The sequence below is a fragment of the Trichosurus vulpecula genome, chromosome 3, assembly GCF_011100635.1.
Source record: "Trichosurus vulpecula isolate mTriVul1 chromosome 3, mTriVul1.pri, whole genome shotgun sequence".
Classification (NCBI taxonomy): domain Eukaryota; kingdom Metazoa; phylum Chordata; class Mammalia; order Diprotodontia; family Phalangeridae; genus Trichosurus; species Trichosurus vulpecula.
In genome coordinates, this window is record NC_050575.1 from 395,184,058 (window position 1) to 395,204,849 (window position 20,792).

Sequence of the window (20,792 nt, forward strand, 5' to 3'; positions counted from 1 at the left end):
AACAGGTGTTAACTTAATCTACTGCCACAGTATAACTAGGGTATAATGTGCCTTAGGGCACTGAAATTTAGAAAGTGTTGACAGTGGTTCCATTTCTTCAGTAACACAGAAATAACTGAAACTGGCACCCACAGAGCAACAGCAGGGGTAAGAATGACGCCTGTTATTTCACTACCATAAGGCACTCCCTGGTGAGGGAAATCCTTGTACCACTGAGGGTTAGCAACTTCAGTGCAACTTATAGCACTGGATTGTTTCTTAGAGCACTGATAAGGAAATGGCTTGCCCAGAGGCACAAGGCCAGTATATGTCAAAGGGAAAACTTGAACCCAGAGCTTTTGGATTTCCAGGTTGGCTCTTTGGTTATAATAACTAGTTAAGATAGGGGTCTACTAGGTGGGATATTTCCTTCCCTCTTTCCCAGGGAAGCTCCTACTCAGCCTCATTCTTCCTAGTTTCCCATAATTGCCCACAGTCATTTCATAAGCTTTGTCCATGATGCCGAAATCACTAGTTAGCAGTCTGTTGTAATGTCCATAGCCCAAGTACATAATATGGAACACACTAATTTCTCATCCTGTAATAACTTGTCCCACTCTATTTCTCTTTTTTGCTTCTTTCCTCCCATTTGATCTCTTTCTTCTCTCTCTCTGACATGTTTCTGTCCCTCTACTATTTTTCCTTTCCACAACCCCAATCATCTTTCCCTAATTGTCTGTAGTATCCAAGTGAAATATGTATTTTATTTATTTATTGTGGAAACAAAGTACATTTTTAATATCTACTGCATTTATTGCCTATTATATTTTCTACTTAGTTAAACATTATTTATTTAATTATTATGTACTTTCAGTTATTTTTTTGAAGGGCTTGTGAGTCAGTGACTATTGATAGGAAAAAAAAATATTTTTCATCTCTCCTTTAAGATTTCAGCCTGTTGGAAGGAGTACCATAATCCTACCTTGAACAGTTGAAGCTAATATAATTTCTAGAAATAGGTGGCAAATAACTTGAATGATAACTTATATGTTTCTGTGCCCTTTTCACCATACCAACTTTTGTATAAATCCCAAGGAGTTAATCATACATACATTGAGAGTCAAGCTTTGATTGAGCTGCTGGCAAGATGGCAGCAGGACCGATTGGGCTCATCCAGAAATGAAACATGCCATCATTACCAATATACCATCCACTTGATCTCTTCAATAGTTTGAAAGGAAGTAGGGCGAGAAACTATATAGGGAAGAATTATGGTAACAAAGAGTAAAAGTTCAAAACCTACAAAGAAAAAAATCAAACTATTTTACCTGGACACCTACTGTTGTTCTAATCCTTGAAAAGAGAGTTTTGAAAGGCTTTGCCTATGAGTTAGATGAAAGCACTGGGGAAAAAAACACCCCCAAACTCAAAGAAAGCCAGGTCAGTGTGATCCTTATTGGTGACTCAAGTGTATAAGAATAGCGTGTGGGTACCATAAGTAAGCTAGGAAAGATAATTCATTTGAAAAAAACAATACACAAGAAATAGAAGTTGTATTTCCACAAAAGACCCTCCAACAATATGTAAGTTAAAGGGGTACCATAACAAGAGAATAAGGAAACCAACAACAATTAATTGGGTGATGATAAAAGGGGAATATAGAGAAAAAATATTATTTTTTCAACTATAATTTTTTTCAATTCTGAACTCAATATGCACCAAATAAAATGAACATGTCCTATGGAAAATAGAATTAAAAAAGATTTTAAATGAAATAGAATTTCTATTGTATAGAATTCTCTTTTGTTTTTAAGGATATAATAAATTCAACTTGTAACTTTGAAAATTGTGCTGTTTATCTGTGTTTCCTTCTGGTCTTCCTTATCTTCTCATCTGTACATTTTAAAAAATGCTTGAATTTTTTTTTTTCATTTTCTCCACGACTTTTTGGCTAACATACCTCTTCATTCTACCTTTCTCCTTCAAATTGGAAAAAAAGAAAAACAAAAACAAAACCTTTTAACAATAAGCATAGTACATCAAAACAAATGCTAACATTTTCTGTGTCCAAAAATCTATGTCTCGTTATATAACTTGAATCCTTCACCTCTCTGTCAAATGGTAGGTAGCATATTTCATGATAAGTCTTCTGGAATTATGGTTGGTCATCGCATGGATCAGAATTCTTAAGGCTTCCAAAGTTGCTTTTTCTTTACAATTTTGTTATTTTGAATATTTTTTTTCTGCTCACTTCACTTCTTATCAGTTTGTACAAGTCTTCCCAGAGTCCTCTGAAATAATCACTTTCATTATTTCTGATGGTTCAATGACATTCCAGCATATTTCTCTACCATAATTTGCTCAGTCATTCCTGAATTGACAGGTATAACCTTAACTTCCAGTTCTTTGCTATAACAAAACTACCATGATATTTTTGTACTTAAGTATCTTCTTTCCATTTTCGTCGGTCTCTTTGAAGTATAAGCCTGGTTTTGGTATCTGTGGGTCAAAGGTTATGAACAGTTGAGTGATGGTTTGACCATAGCTCCAAATTGTTTTCCAAAATGACTAGACTATCACATTTCTTGCCTTCTCATTAGGTAGAGGATAGGAGTGGAGGAAGGGAGAAAATTTGAAACTGTAAAATAAAAATAAATAACTTAACAAATTTTAAACAAAGTGACTAAACTGATTTTCAGCTTCACCAATAATGCATTAGTGTCCTCTGTCATGACATTCATTTGTGCCTGTACTTTTCAGTGTGGTTGTTGTTTCTGAATGATGGGAGTGTTGTATTTTGTCAAAAGCTTTTCAGCATTTAATGATAAGATCATGCAGTTTTTATTACTTTAGTTATTAATATGGTCTATTATGTTTATGGTTTTTTAATAATTGAACCAATTCTGCATTTGTGGTAAAAGTCCAATCTGGTCATGATGTATAATCATTTAAAAAAATTTTGTAGTCACTTTGCTAATATAGTGATCCCTAAACATTCATGGGTTTGGTTATTTATGGGTTGGTCATTCATAATGAAATAGGAATTTTTGGAGATTTGTGGCATACTGCAGAAAATCACAGGTGGCATATATAGAAAGAAAACTAAAAAATATAGTAAGTCATAAATGTATAAATACTGCATATTATTCATCTATTTTATCATTTATTACCATAAGTATACATACATAAATTTATTATAAATAGTTAATTTTTGTTTAAAGTTTCAGTGTGCTAAGTAACTACTGGTTCTGCACCCTCTTTGGATATGCCTTCTTTTTGTCTCTCTACCACACAGACTCAGTCACAAGATTTTATCCCACGGAAGTCATTGTATCTTGCATTTTTCCTAGGAGAAGGAAATCCTTGAAGCAAGTGCCGCAGTTACACTGACAAATGTGAAAACTCTGCATAGTGTGCCAGATACCAATTGCAAAGAAACTGAAGCTTTTTTATGGGTTAGTGTTTTGTTTTATTTGTTTGGGGTGTTAAATAAATATGATCAGAATTATTAATTAAATAAAGGTTTGGGGTGAGGCCTGGAATTATTCATATTTGTTTACCTTTGTGCCCCTAACCCCCATAAATGTGTTATATTTAATATTTTCTGTCACTATTCATTAGCGATATCTATAACTTTCTTTTCCTGTTTTGACTCTCCCTGGTTGAGGGAGCTCACTGGTACGTAGCTGGTGCAGTGGGTAGAGTGCTGAGTCTGGAGTCTGAAAGGTCTGAGTTCAAATCCAGCATCAAACACTTACTAGCTGTGTGACTATGAGTGAATCACTTAAACTCTGTTTGCCTCAGTTTCCTCATCTGTAAAATGAGGATAACAATAACACCTACCTCCCCAGGGTTGTTGTGAGTTTCAAATGAGATAACATTTGCAAAACACACAGCACGGTGCCTACTACATAGTAAGTGCTATGTACATACCAGCTATTATTATTTCAATGTCAATGCCATATTTGTATCATAGAGTTTAGAACAATCTCTTTCCCCCTTATTTTTGCAAATAGTTTGTGAAATATTTGAACTAATTTTTCTTTGAATAGTTGATAGAATCCATTTTTAAATCCATTTGGTCTTGGATTTTCCCCCTTTGGGAGTTTATTTAGGGTTTAATTTCTTTTCTGGAGATTGGGTTAAGTGTTTCTTATTCTATTCTGGTTTCTCATTCTTGGTCTGTAAGCTGAGTATTTTTGCTAAATATTCGTATATTTTCTTTGTCATCCATTTTTTGACATGTAATTAGTTTCTGATCATTTCTGTACAATAGTTTATGACAGTTTATTTCTTCTTCAATTGTAATTTCTTTTATTTTTGACACTTTTTAAAAAGTTTTTTTCTCTCTTTTTAAAAATCAACTAACTAAATGTTTATTAGTTTAAAGAAAACAGCTCCTAGTTTTATCTATCAGTTAATTAAGGAGAGGGTTTTCTTTAATTTTGTTCATTTCTTCTTTGAGTTTCAGAATTTCTTGTTGTTCAATTGTTTTCAGTAATGTTAATACTCTTCATGACCACTTTTTGGGTTTGTTTGTTTTTTTTTGGAATATGCTGGAATGGTTTGCTATTTCTTATTTTACAGATCAGGAAACTGAGGCAAACAGGGTTAAGTGACTTGCCCAGGCTCACATAGCTAGTAAAAGTCTGAGGTCAGATTTGAACTCAGGTCTTCTTACTCTAGGGCCAGCACTCTATCCACTGCACCACTTAACTGCCCTCAAATTCAGAATTTCTATTTGGTGTTTGAGGTTTTTTTTTTGTGTGTGTGTGTGTGTCAATTCATTTTTTACATTTTTGAATTGCATGTTCTTTAGTTGGAGAAGTACTTAGCAATATATTTTTTTCTCCAAGAACTGTTTTAGCTGCATTCTAAAAATTTTTCATTTTGTAATATTGTTTTTCTTTTCTTTGAGGAAACTTACTGTTGTTTTTTTTCTTTGACCTACCAATGGGGTTAAATTAATCTACTTTCTTAAGGTTTTTCACTGAATATGCTTTTATTGTATTGTAGTCAGTAAAGGGTTTGTTTAATATTTCTGCTTTATTGCATTTGGTTGTGAGGTTTTTTATGCTCCAATACATGGTCAGTTTTTGTCAAATTGCCAAGCACAGCTCTGAGATATGTACACTCCTTTTTTGTTCCCCTTCAAGTAGTCATCAGAGAACCATAATATATAACTTTTCTAAAATTCTATTCATTTTTTCATCTTTTCTCCTTTTATTTTTGTTGTATTTGTCTAGTACTGAAAGGAATACATTGAGGTCCACTGATATTTTAGGTTTACTGTCCATTTCTCCCTTCAATTCAATTAATTTTCCCTTTAAGTATTTAGATGCTATGTCACTGAGTGTGTATATATGTTAAGGATTGGTATTAATTCATTGTTTTTGCTACCTGTTAGCTTAATTTAGGTTTTGTGTTTATCTTTTTAAATTGTGTCCTTTTTTTGCTTTTTTGAGTTCAACTGAAATACTACAGATTTTGCAATAGCTTCTTATTTTTATTCTGTGTGAGTCTTTCTATTTTAAGTGTATCAAAACATTGGGAGATTCTGCTTCCTAATTCATTCCGTTATCTTCTTTTTCCATGAGTTCTTCCCATTCCCATTCACAGTTATAATTAATAATGTTCCCTTCAATTTTATTATAGCATGTAACCCACTCTCCCAGAAGCAAGCTGTTATTATTTCATGCTTTCAGGGTTCTATGGTACCCTGGGCCACTTGTGGGAGTCTCTTCTCTGATGTCATCAGCTAAATCCCCACAGATTGTACTACTCCCAATGTTAGAGGTCAGTGACTAGCTCCTCTATTTAATTACTTAGATTTTGAAAAGAGATGTTTACCTCAAAGTTATAGCAAGAACAAATATACACATTTCCCCCCCAATACCTCAGGCATGTACTCTCTTCTACACCACCTTTGTCCTACCAAGTTCACTTTGATATTCAGCATGACTGCCAAATGAATCCTCATCTTAGCTTCCACTGGCCTGGATCCAGAAGGTCATATCTTGTTCCTCAGGGCACCAATGCTGTCCTGGTTAGCTGCAAAATGCATTCTGGACTTCAACTCCTGGATTTTATGGTTCACTTTCTCAATCATTTGAAATTTGCAAGGTCAGAGATTATTCCCTTCATCTAGAATAGAAAAATAACAGATGCAAAGGTCTGGGACTGAGGGTCCTTTCTTGAGGCCACATGGCCTCAAAGAGTAGAAGTCCCCAAAGACTTTCCTCTCATAGTGCTGTCTTTAACTGGATTCTGTGAGCAAAGGACCATCATCATAGCCAAAGAAAAAATGGCCAAAGGGCTAGTCCAAAACTTAGTTTTCCTTTTCGAAGACACCTCCAGTTCTGGCTACGCATCTAATCAAAAAGCTCCCTCCCAGTCAAGTGGCTAGCAAACTAGAACCAGTTACTGAATTTCTACATATCCCCCAGTGTCTCTAAAGCACTTCTATTCCTCATCATCACATGCCTCCTAGAGGGAGACTCCTTAGCCTCCTCCATGTCGAACACTTGCATCAGTCAAGGAAGCTGATACACTATTCACATCCACCAGACCCCATCCTTCCCCCATCAGGGAAGAGGAAGGGAAGGAATAAGCATTTGTATAGTGCTTATTAGGTACCAAATACTGTGCTATTTGCTTTACAAAAATTATCTCATTACACTATCCTTTTGTACTGCCCCTGATGAGGGCACAGTCTCTGGGAACCCTTGAACTCTCCTTGAATCTTGCCACTCGACCTGGCCTTGGCCTGAGGCTATAACCATTAAGCCCAAATGCCTACCTTGCCCAGTCCTCTATTGTCCAGCTGTTTCCCACCCTTAATCCTGTTTCCCATCCTTAATCCTGATCAAAATATCTATACCCTAGCTCTGCTACCCCAGCCCTTGATGGGTTGTCATTTCCATATGGCCTTCAGCTATTTCCCCCACCCTGGAGTCTGACCTCGTCCTTAAGTCCCTCCCTAGACCCCTCTTCTGGTCACCCCAGACCACCCCTCAATCCCTCCCACAACCTTTGTGTATATAATCTCCATCTTGCCTCCATGAGGTTGGTCAGAACCAATCTAGCTCAGATGGGTCTGGCCCTTTTTCCTTACAGGCGTCGCAAGGGGTGGGATCTCTCAGGGCAGGCTTATTTGGCTAACTCTTAATAAACTTTATCCCTTCCCTTGGCTGAGAAGGCTTGAGTCGAATTCTTTCGGCAGGACCCGGCGCGTCGGTACTTTGGGGTGTCGAGCACCTCTCACCCCAAACCCTCATCACCCCCACCTATTTTGTGAAATACCAAGTTTCTTCCTTTTATTCTTCCTTTCTTCCCTATCATATCACCTTTTCTTTCTTCTCTAAAGACCATTATATGAAAAGAAACCAACCCCAGTCAATCTGGTTGGCTTATTTCATTTTCTCTATGATCCCTGAAGACATACATTAGGGGCACAAAGGGACATTTGGTTTCTTTTCCCTTTGAGAACTTGATCATTGTTTAGCCACTTCCAAATGCTCAAATGGACTCCCTTTTCTAGTTTCTCTTGACTCCTGTGTTTGCATTTCAAAGTAACTACTCAGCTCTGGTCTTTTAGTCTGGAATACTTGAAAGGTATTTGTTCCATATTAAGGGTCCACTTTTTTTTCCCCATAGGATTACACTCAGTTTTGTAGGGTAAATTATTCTTGATTTTAGGACTTTATTTGTTGCCTTTGGGAATATTGTATTTCTAGAACTCCATCCACTTTTTTTTTAAAAAAGGTTTTATTGATATACTTTGTTTTTACTTTATAAGCATAAGATCTTGTGACAAAGTAAAACAATTAAGCAAAATTAACAGTATAATCACCTCATGTGAAAGTTCACATAACATTAGATACCTGTCCCACCCCCTGAATACTTAAGGAAAATTTAAAAATAAACTGAAATCTATTTTTTCTCACATCCCCTCCCCCCATTGAAAGAAAAAGATAAAAGAAAAATAAATTTCTTGTAACATACATGCTTGTTGAGCAAAAAGAATTGCTTCATTAGCTATATACAAATATATAGCTATAGATAGATAACTATGAATAGATAGATACGGCTATCTATGTGATGGGGTATAGGCTCTGGGAGCCCCCTTGAACTCTCCTTCAGTCTTCCTACTTGATGATGCCTTTGTCTAAGGCCATAAGCCTTTCATTATCACTATGCCCAAATCTCTGTTACTCTTAACCTAGCCTAGCCCTCCATTGTCTGGCTACCCTAGATCCTATCAATCAAACTATGTCCTCCAAATCTGTTACTCTGAAACTAGCCTAGCCCTCCATTGTTTGTCATCTCCAGGTAGCCTTCAGCTATTTCCCACCCTTAATCCCATTCTTGGAGTCTGACCTCTAGTTACCCTAGGCCCATCATGATCCTCCTTAAGATCCTCCTCAAGACCCTCCCCAAACCCCTCCTCCCATCACCCTGGAACCACCCCTAGATCCCTCCCACAGTCTTTCTGTATATAAGATCGTCTTGCCTCCATGATGGTGCTCAGATTCAATCTAGCCCAGTAGATTGAATTGTCTCTCTTGTCAATACGAGCTTCACAGATGGTGAGATTTCTTAAGACTCTACCAAATACGGCACATCTTTAATAACCTTTGTTTTTCTTTGGCTGTAAGAAGGCTTGAGTCGAATTCATTTGGCTGGATCTGGTGTATTGGTATTTTGGGATCCCAAACACCCCTAGACCTCAACATATGGTTCCCTGACCTCAACGTATGGTAACATGACCTCGTCATATATAACTATGTATAGATTAAATATAGATATAGATATTTCATTCTCTAGCAGGATAGTAGATAGTATTTTTAATTAGTTCTGGAATCATGGATGGTCACTATATTGATCATAGTTCTTGCAGCTCTGACAGTTTGTCTTTACAGTTTGGCCATTGTATAAATTGTTCTCCTGTTTCTACTCATTTCACTTATTAGTTTGTAAGTCTTCAAAATTGTTCAGTTTTGTAATATTGATATTACAAATTGGTCTTCTGTTTCTGCTTACTTCACTCTTCACTAGTTCATTATTACAAGTCTTTCCATGTTTCTTTGAAATAATCTATTTCCTCATTTCTTACAGCACACTAATATTCTATCATATTATATACCACAGTTTATTTAGCCACTCTGCAATTATTGGACATTCCCTTAGTTTTTCATTTTTGTCACCACAAAAAGACCTGCTATAAATAAGTTTGTATGCATAGGACCTTTTCCTCTTTCTTTACTCTTTTTAGGGTATAGGACTAGCAGTGGTTTAGCTAGGTAAAGGGGTATAGCTGGATAAAAGTTTAGTAATTTTCATATGTAATTACAAATTATTTTCCAGAATGGTTTTGCCCATTTACAAGTCTACCAGCAGTACATCGATGTTCCTGTTTTTCCACAGCCCCTCCAACATTTATCATTTTCTCTTTTTATCATCTTTGCCAGTCTGATGGATGTGAAGTAGCATCTTATAATTGCTTTAATTTGAATTTCTGTAATTAGTAGTGATATGGAAATTTTTTCATATGGTATTAGGTAGCCTGGGTTTCTGCCCTTGAGAATTGTCCATTCATACCCTTAGACAACTTATTAATTGGGGAATGGCTCTTATTCTTATAAATTTGAATCTTTTTTATATGTGTATATACATGTGTGTTTATATACATGTATGTGTGTATATGTATACGTATGTGTGTATATCTTGGAATTGAGAACTTTATGACAGAAACCTACTGCAAAGACTTATTTCCAGTTAATTGCTTCTCTTTTAATCTTAGCTTCATTAGATTTGGTGTACAAATTTTTAAAAAAGATTTTATGTAATCAAGATTTTCCTTTTTATCTTTTGCGATCTTTGCCACCTCTTATTTGGTAGTGGACTTCTTTCTTATCCATAGATCTGATAGGTAATTTTTTCCATGTTTCTTTAATTTGTTAATGATGTGGACCTGTTATATCTAGGTCATGTATTCATTTCCAATCCAATCCAATAAACATTTATCAAGTGCCTACTGTGTGCCAGGCACTGTGCTAAATGCTGGAAATACAATTAATAAAAAGATAATTCCTGCCCTCATGGAGCTTATAGTCTAAAGGGAAAACCAACACACAAAAGGATGCAGGAAAGGAGGGGGAATGGAGATGGAACATCAGAGGGTACCTGACACAGGGGCATCTTGTTAAGTGGAAGCAGAGCAGTAGATTTAAAGTGGAATTATATTCATTTGGACTTCATCTTGGTATAAGGTATGAGGTATTGGTCTAAATCTAATTTCTTCTATACTACTGTCTAATTTTCCCAGTATTTTGCCATATAATGAGTTTTTGTCTTGATAGCTAGGATCTTTATGTTTATTGAATACTAGAGTACTAGATATATTTGTTTCTATCTGTTGTGTACACTGATCAATGTCTCTATTTTTTAAAAAGTAGAAAATTATTTTGAGAATGACTTTGTTGTATAGTTTTAGATCTGGCACTGCTAGGTCCCCTTGTTCTCACTTTTTATTAGTTCCCTTGTGATTCTTTGCCTTTTTTGTCTTCATACGAATTTCATCATTTTCTTTCACATTCTATAAAGTAATCCATTGGTAGTTTGATTGGCAAGGCATTGAATAAGCAAATTCATTTAGATAGTATTGTAATTTGTGTTACATTGACCTGTAATTGAGCAATTAATATCGGTCCAATTATTTAATTCTATCTTTGTTTCTGTAAAAAGTGGTTTGGAGTTGTATTTCAGTAGTTCTTGTTCAGTGTCTTGGTAGGTGAACTCCTAAATATTTTAAACATTCTGTAGTAATTTTAAGTGGAATTTCTCTATCTTTTTTCTGATGGGTTTTATTGATATTACATAGGAATGCTGATGATTTGTGTGGATTTATTTTATATCCTACAAGTTTGCTGATGTTATTGTTTCAATTAATTTTAGTTGTCTCTTTAGGGTCTTTTAAGGTCACCATCATATCATCTGCAAAAAGTGATCTATATTCTTTTCTTCTTTGCCTATGTTTATTCTCATACTTTCTTTTTCTTGTCTTATTGCTATAACCAGCATTTCCGGAATTGCGTTAAATAGAGGTGGCCACAATCAGTAACTTTGTTTCACCCTTGATTTTGTTTGAAAGGATTCTAGTCTATCTCTGTTACTTTCAGGGTGTCCCAAATGACTTAGTGAAGTATGAAGCAATTAAAACTAGTAAAGCTTCATACCACACAAGATTTTTCGAACACCTTGCCAATGTTAACTCTTGAAGATGTATATGTATACGTACGTATATATGTATGTATATATAATTGTAAGAAAAGGTACATTTATTCCAATGTCTTCTAGCATTGTTGTTTTTAAACAGAAATGAATATTGTATTTTGTAAAAAAAAAAAAAAACTCTAGATGATTTTGTTATCAAGATGGTTAGTTTACATGCTCATAGTCTTCCTAATATTAAACCAGCCTGCTATTCATGTTGTAAATCCAATCTGGTCATAATGTCTTTGTGATAAGTTGTTTTGGCCCTTTTACTAATATTTTATTAATTTTTTTTGTATTTGTATTCATCTGGAGTATTGGTCTACAATTTTCTTTTTCTGTTTTAACTCTATGTATGTATCAAAACCATATTTGTGTCATAGAAGGAATTTGGTAGAATCCTTTATTTTGCTATTTTTGTAAATGGTTTATGTAATTTTGAAATTAGTTGTTCTTTGAATGTTTGCTAGAATTCACTTATGAATCCATATGGTCCCAGAGTTTTTTCCTTTGGAAGTTCATTTAGGACTTAATGTTTTGCTCTGAAATTTGATTTTTAAATTTCCGTGTTTCTTATTCTGTTGATCTGGGTGTTTTATATCTTTGAAAATATTAACTTATTTAACTTTAGTTGTCAGTTTTATTGAACTATAGTTCAATATCTTTTATTTCTTATTAATTTGTTGTGAATTTTCCTTTTTCATTTGATATTGGTAATTTGGTTCCTCCTTAATTAAATTAGCTAATGTTTTTACATATTCATTCAATGGTTTTTTGTTTTCAATTTTGTTGATCTCTTCTTTGACTTTCGTTTCTTGGTTTTCTAATATTTTTAAATGTATTCCCAACTCATTGATTTGTTCTTCCTTTTGTTAATAAAAGTGTTTAACAATATAAAATTTCTCCAAAGGAGTACTTTCATCTGAAGAGTCTTGGTATGAAGATTCATTGTCATCATTATCTTTAATTAAGTTATCTATCATTTTTATGATTCATTCTTTGACCCACAAATTCTTTAGTATTAAATTAGTCTACTGTTTATTTTTTCTCTCATTTTATTTTTTCTAAATTACATGTAAATTTTTAAATTTTTTTTAAAAAGAATTTTGAGATCCAAATTCTCTCCTTTCCCTTCTCTTCCCATTGAGAAGGCAAGTGATTTGATATAGGTTATACTTGTATAGTTATGTAAAACATATCTCCATATTATCTATGTTGCAAAGAAAACACAGACAAAAAACAATAACCCATGAATAATATAGGATGTAAAAAATATGCTTCAATCTGCATTCAGACTCCATCAGTTTTTCTCTGGAGGTAGATAGCATTTTTCATCATATCCTTCAGAACTGTCTTGAATTATTGTATTGCTGAAAATAAGTCATCCACTGTTGGTCATTGTACAGTACTGCTGTTATTGTGGACAGTGGTTCTGCTCACTTCACTCAACATCAGTTCATATAAGTCTTCCCAAGTTTTTCTGAAAGCATTCTGTTTGTCATTTCTTATAACACAATAGTATTCCATCAAAATTATACACCACAACTTGTTCAGCCATTCCTCAAACGATGGTCATTCCTTCAATTTCCAATTCTTTGCTACCACAAAAAGAGCTGCTATAAATATTTTTATATAAATAAGTCTTTTTCCTTTTTCATTTATTTCTTTGGGATACAGACCTACTAGTGGTATTGCTGGATCAAAGGGTGTGCACAGCTTTGTTTGTTTGTTTGGTTGGTTGATTTTTGGCAGGGCAATTGGGGTTAAGTGACTTGCCCAAGGTCACACAGCTAGTACATGTGTCAAGTGTCTGAGTTCGGATTTGAACTCAGGTCCTCCTGACTCCAGGGCAGGTGCTTTACTCACTGCACCACCTAGCTGCCCCTACACAGCCCTTTAGGCATAGTTGCAAATTCCTCTACAGAATGCACCAACAGTGCTTTAGTGTCCCAGTTTTTCACATCCCCTCCAACATTTGTCATTTTCCTTTTCTTTCATAGAATCTAATCTGATAAGTATCAGGTGGTTACTCAGGGTTGTTTTAATTTGCATTTCTCTAATTGATAGTGATTTAGAATATTTTTTAATATGACTCTAGATACCTTTAATTTCTTCTTCCGAAAACTGCCTGTTTATATCCTTTGACCATTTATCAATTGGGGACTGACTCATGTTCTTATAAATTTGACTCAGTTTTCTATTTATTTGAGAAATGAATCAGAAAAAATGGCTGTAAAAATGTTTTCCCAGTTTCCTACTTTCCCTCTAATTTTGACCAAAGCTTTGTTTATGCAAAACCTTTTTAATTCGATATTGTCAAAAATATCCATTTTATATTGTATAATACTCTCTATCTCTTGTTTGGTCATAAATTCTTCCCTTATCCATAGATCTAACAGGTGAAATTTTCCATGCTCCCCTAATTTGCTTATGGTATCACTTTTTGTTTATAAATCATATACCCATTTTGACTTTATCTTGGTATGTGTTGTGAGGTGTTGGTCTATACTTAGTTTTGGCTGAACTGCTTTCCAGTTGTCATAGCAGTTTTTGTTAAATAGTGAGTTCTTGTCCTCAAAGCTGGGATCTTTGCATTTATAAAATACTAGATTACTATGGTCATTACCTACTGTGTGTTGTGTGCCCAATTTATTCCATTGAACTACTGTAACAGCAATGTGGCTAGCAGCTGCTCTAGGGGCATAAGACCCAAAAAGATCAGCAACAAGAGGGGCTAGTATAGGTTCTTTGATCTGTTTTTCTAAGGAAAGCAATTTTAAGGGGTTAACAATCTTACTTTAATCAAACATACAAACATATATTATATAAACAGAGCAAATAACACAAACCAGTCTATCTATAGCAATACATAGTTACCAGAGAGAGAAGCACCAACATCTGGGTTTTCTTCAAAGCCGGTTCCAGCAGCTACCCAGAGTCTCCACACCAACACTCTTCCAGTGAGTGAGAATCCCAAACAAAATTGTTATCCTCTGAGTTTATATACCCTGTTCGGGGCCTGAAGGCTTCACACCTAATCAGCAAAAAAGGTGTGGGCCTGGGGCTTAGCACCTATTTAGCAAAAGGGTAAGGGCTTGAGGCTTAGCAGCTAGCAGGACTTAGTCAAAGACACTTGATTATTTTAGCATTCTAAAGGAGAAAATAGTAAAAAAAAAAAAAAAAAGTCCCACCTTAATTACCAATACAACTACCACCCTATTTCTTAGCCAATACCAGATTGTTTAGGTGAACTGGTGGACAGAACACTGGACCTAGAGTCAGGAAGACTCAACTCTGGACTCAGACACCTACTATCTGTGTGACTGTAGGCACTTAACCTCTTTTTGCCCAATCCACTGGAGAAGAAAATGGCACACCACTCTAGTATCTTTGCCAAGAAAACCCCATGGATAGTACTGGCATGCTATGGTCCACTGGGTCATGAAGAATCACACAAGAATGAACAACAAACAACAAACCAGATTGTTTTCATGATTGCCACTTTGTAATACAGTTTGAGAGTTAAGTACTACTAAGCCATGGTCCTTCATATTTTTTTTCATTGATTAGCTTGATACCCTTAACCTTTTGTTATTTCAGATGAATTTTATTATTTTTTTTTTACCTCTATAAAATTTTTGGTAGTTTGATTGGTATAAGTAAATTAATTTAGGTAGAACTGTCATTTTATTTTATTGCTTTGGCCTATGCATGAGCACTTAATATTTCTCTAATTGTTTAGCTCTGACTATGTGAAAAACTGTTTCATAATTGTGATCATATAGTTCCTGGATTTGTTTTGGAAAGGAGGCTCCCAAATACTTTATATTGTCTTTGGTTATTTTAAATAGAATTTCTCTTTATATCTCTTCCTGCTTGACTTCTTTGGTAACATATAGAAAAACTGATTATTTATGTGGGCCTTCTTTTATATCCTGCAACTTCGCTAAAGTTGTTAATTATTTCAACTAATTTTTTAATTGATTCTCTAAGTATATCATCATGTCATCTGAAAAGAGTAATAGTTTTGTTTTCTCGTTGTCTGTTCTAACTCCAATTTTCTTTTTCTTCTCTCATTACCATAGCTAGCATTTCTTGAACAATATTGAATAATAGTGGTGATAATAGGCATCCTTGTTTCACCCCTGATCCTATTGGGAAGGCTTCCAACTTATCCCCATTACAGATAATACTTGCTGATGGTTTAAGATAGATGCTACTTAGCATTTTAAGGAAAGCTCCATTTATATCTATGCTTTTTAATATTTTTCCTAGGAATGAATGTCTTGTTTCATCAAAAGTTTTTTCTGCATCTGTTGGGAAAATCATTTTATTTTTGTTGGTTTTGTTATTTATATGGTCAATTATGCTGATAGTTTTCCTAATATTGAACCAGCCCTGCATTCCTGGTATAAATTTTAACTGGTCATAATGTATGTTCTTTGTGATATATTGCTGTAATCTCCTTGATAGTCTTTTCTTTAAAATTTTTGCATCAATGTTCATTAGGGAAATTGGTCTATAGTTTTCTTTTTCTGGTTTTGCTCTTTCTGGTTTAGGTATCAGTAGCATATTTGTGTCATAAAAGGAATTTGGTAGGACTCTTTCCATGCCTATTTTTCTAGATAGTTTACATAGTATTGGAATTAATTGTTCTTGAAATGTTTGGTGGAATTCACTTGTGAATACATCTGTTCCTGGGGATTTTTTCTTAGAGAGCTTATTTATGATTTGTTCAATTACTTTTTCTGAAATAGAATTATTTAAGTTTTCTATTTCTGTTAATCTGGGCAATTTATATTTTTTAAAATACTCATTGATTTCACTTAGAGTGTTAGATTTATTGGCATATAACTGGTCATAATAGCTCCTAATAATTGCTTTGATTTCATCTTCATTAGTGGTGAATTTATCTTTTTCATTTTTGATACTGGTAATTTGTTTTCCCCCCATCTTTTAATGTAATTAATTGATGATCTATTTTATTGTTGTTGTTGTTTTTTTCATAAAACCAGTTCCTAGTTTTATTTTTTCAATGTTTTTTATTTTCAATTTTATTAATCTCTCCTCTGATTTTCAGGATTTCCATTTTGGTGTTTAATAAGGGATTTTTAATTTGTTCTTCTTAAAGTTTTTTTTTTTTCGTTTTGTGTTTTTTGCCCAATTCATTGATCTGCTCTTTCTCTATTTTATTGCTTGAATTGTTTAGAGACATAAATTTTCCCCTATACATTCCTTTGGCTGCATCCCATACATTTTGGTATGTTGTCTCATTATTGCCATTCTCTTTAATGAAATTATTGATTGTTCTATGATTTGTTCTTTCATCAACTCATTCTTTAGGATTATTTAGTCTCCAATTAATTTTTAATCTACATTCCCACAGCCCTTTATTGAATATAATTTTATTGTATTATGGCCTGGAAAGGATGCATTTAATATTTCTGCTTTTCTGCAATTGATTGTGAGAGTTTTTATGCCCTAATATGTGGTCAATTTTTGTGAAGGTGCTATGTATTTCTAGGGAAAAGATATACTCCTTTCTATTCCCACTCAGTTTTCTCTAGATGTTTATCATATCTAACTTTCCAAAATTCTATTCATCTCCTTGGGCAGCTGGTGGTACAGTGGAGAGGGCACTGGGGTTAGAATCAGGAAGACTCATGTTCATGAGTCCAAATCCAGCTTCAGACATTTACTAGCAGTGTGACACTGGGCAAATCATTTAATCCTATTTACCTCAGCTCTTCATCTGTAAAATGAACTGGAGAAGGAAATGGCACTTCAGTATCTGTCCCAAGCAATCCCCAAATGGGGTCACCAAGAGTCAGACACGACCAAAATGACTGAACAGCAGCATTCATCTCCTTAACTTCTTTCTTGTTTATTGTATGGTTAGATTTATCCCATTCTGAGAGGGAAAAGTTGGGAGCCTCACTACTTTTATTGCCTATTTCCTTCTCTAACTCTTAACTTTTCCTTTAAGAAATTGGATGCTTTGGTACATATGTGTTTAGTCTTGATGTTACTTCATTGTCTATGGTACCTTTTAACAAAATTTAGCTTCCTTCTTGATCTCTTTTAATTTGCATTTTTGCTTTCGCTTTGTCTGAGATCATGACTGCTATGCCTGTCTTTTTTTTTTTTTAAACCTCATTTGAAGCATAATAGATTCTGCTTCAGCCCCTTATCTTCATTCTGTGTGTGTCTCTCTATCAGTTGTGTTTCTTGTAAACAATATATTGTTGGATTCTGGTTTTTAATCCATTCTGCTATCTGCTTACATTTTATGGGTGAGTTCATCCTATTCACATTCACAGTTGTGATTAGCTACTGTGTATTTTCCTCCATCCTATATTTTCTCTGTCCTTCTCCTTCTGTGTCCCTCTGACTCTCATTCTCTCTGTCTCTCCCTTTCCCTCTCTTTTCCTCATCAAAAGTATGTTTTGCCTCTGAACACTGCCTCCCTTAATCCACCTGCCATTCTTTTAGGACCCCCCTTCTCTTATCCCCTTCCCCTCTAGGGTAAAATAAATTTCTATACCCTACTTGTGTATGTCATTTCAACTTTGAGCCAGTTCCAATGAAAGTAAAAGTTCAAGTGTTGCCCACCTCACCTTCCTCTCCTCTGTAAAAACTCTTCCTTTTACACCTCTTTTATGTGAGATAATTTTCTCCATTCACTTTCTTCCTTCCCCCTTCTCCCAATGTGTCTTCTTTCTCACCCCTTAATTTTATTTTTTTTAATTATCCCATTATAGACAACTCACACCTGTGCCCTTTGTCTATGTGTACTCTTTCTAACTGCCCTAATAATGATACAGTTCTTAGGAGTTAGAAGTATCATCTTTGTACATAGGAATATAAGCAGTTTAACCTTATTGAATCCCTTATGATTTCTCTCTCCTGTTTACCTTTTTATGCTTCTCTTGAGTCTTGTATTTGAAATTCAGATTTTCTATTCAGCTCTGGTCTTTTCATCAAGAATGCTTGAAAGTCCTCTTTTTCATTAGATTTCTATTTTTTTCCCCGAAGGATTATATTCAGTTTTAGTGGGTAGGTGACTTTTGGTTGTAATCCCAGCTCCTTTGCCTTCCAGAATATCAAATTCCAATCCTTTAATGCTAAATCTTATGTTATCCTGACTAGCTCTTCCATGATATTTGAATTATTTCTTTCTGGCTACTTGAAATATTTTCTCCTTGACCTGGGAGCTCTGGAATTTGGCTGTTATATTCCTGGGACTTTCCATTTTGAGATCTCTTTCAGGAGATAATTGGTAGATTCTTTCAATTTCTATTTTACCCTCTGATTCTAATATACCAGAGCAGTTTTCCTTGATAATTTCTTGAAATAAGATGTCTAGAATTTTTTTTTATCATGGCTTTCAAATAGTCTAATAATTATTAAATTCTCTCTCCTCAGTCTGTTTTTTAGGTGATTTCTTTTTCTAATAAGATATTTTACATTTTCTTCTTTTTTCATTCTTTTGATTTTGTTTCTTGATGTCTCATGGAGTCATTAGCTTCCACTTGCCCAATTCTACTTTTTAAGGAATTTTTTTTTTCAGTAAGTTTTTGTCTTTTTCCATTTGGCCAACCCTAGTCTTTAAGGGAATTCTTTTCTTCAGTGAATTTTTGTACATCTTTTTCAATTTGGCCAATTCTGCTTTTTAAAGGAATTTTTCTCTTTAGTGGATCTTAATGCCTCTTTACCATTTGACCAATTCTATTTTTTAAGCTGTTGTGTTCTTCAATATTTTTTGTGCCTCTTTATACCAAGCTGTTGAGTCTCTTCATGATTTTCTTGCAGCATTCTCATTTCTTATTTCAAATTTTCCTCTACCTCTCTTATTTGGTTTTAGAAATCCCTTTTGATCTCTTTCAGGAAATCTTGTTGGGCTTGTGTCCAATTCATATTTTTTTTCTTTGAGGCTTTGTTTGTAGCTGTTTTGACATTGTTGTCTTCTTCTAAGTTTGTGTTATGATCTTCCCTGCCTCCACAGGGTCTTTCCAGTCAGAGTCTTTTTCTGTTATTTGCTCATTTTTCCAGTCTATTTCTTGGCTTTTATCTTTATGTTAAAGTTTAGCTCCACTCCTGGGTGGTAGGAACACTGTCCCAAGCTGTGGGGGATTTTTTGTGCAGTTGTTTAAAAGAGCTAGTTCTTGGGGTCTTTAAGTTTTCAGTGCTTCCAAAGTTCTTTGATCTAAAGAGAGGTGTGTCACTGCTCTCTCCTCCTATGCTATGGTCTCCTCCTGCTATGGTCTTTACCCAGGAAGGGACCTTGTTCTCCTTTAACCACAAGTGCTAGCACTCCTCTTGGCCTGGGAACTCTGATCAGGTCCTGCACTTTCCCACAGTTACAACTGCTAGTGCTACTTTCTGCCCTGGAACTGAGACCAGAGTCCCTGTTCCTTTGTGAATAATCAAAAGCACTCTTTCCCCCCTGGAACTGTGACCAGGGACCCTGACATCCTGCTGATGCAAGGGCTAGCACTCTTCTTCACCCTGGGGCAGTGACCCAGAACTGCATATAAACAATGCAATAGGGTCCTGAACCCATCCCCAGCAAAGAGTCCCCTGCAATCTCTTTCTGAGTAGTTGTCTGACCCCTTTACCATCTGTGGGCTGAGAGCTCCCAAAGCTGCTGCTGCAGGTGCCTCCAACACCTATGCTGCACTCAGGACCTGACCTCCACCTGTATATGATAAACCTTTCCTGCTGCTGACCCCCTAAGTTATCTTTGGGCTAGAAAATTGTTTTCCCTTTAACCTTGTGTTTACCCTGCCATTCCAGAATTCAATTTGAGGCATTATTTTAAAGTTGTTTGGAGGGGAATTTGGGAGAGTTCAGGTGAGTTCCTGTCTCTATTCTGTCATCTTGGCTTAGCTCCCCCTACTCTGTATTTTTAATATTTTTTCAGCAGCACTTTATTTAATATAGTTTTTATTGAATTGTGATAAGTAAAAGTTGTGTATAATTATTCTGCATTTTAGATGTTTTCATGTCCTAAGATATAATCAGTTTTTGTAAAGGAGCCATGCACAGTTGTTATGTGTGTGTGTGTGTATATATATATCTATAAAAATATACATATATGTGTATATACACATATATATCCACACACATATATACATATGTACATATATGTATATATACATACATATATAAATATACATACTAGATAGATATTCATATATATGACTCTATGAGTGTGTGTGTGAGTGTATACTCTTTTCTGTTTCCTATCAATAATTGTGAGAGGTGTGATATATTATTTATAAAATTCTATTCAGGTCCTCAAACTCTTTCTTGGTCAATTTTTCTTCAGATTAACCTTGGGCCAAATGGGGGAGGGGATTAATGTCCTCCACTGTTATAGTTTTAGTGCCTATTTCTCCTTAAAATTCATTTAGTTTTTCTAAGTATTCTAAATGCTAAGAAGTTATATCATTTGGTGCATATATGTCAAGTATGAAAATTCATCGTATGTTACCTTTAGCAAAATGTAATTTCCCTCTGTATCTCTTTCAATTAAA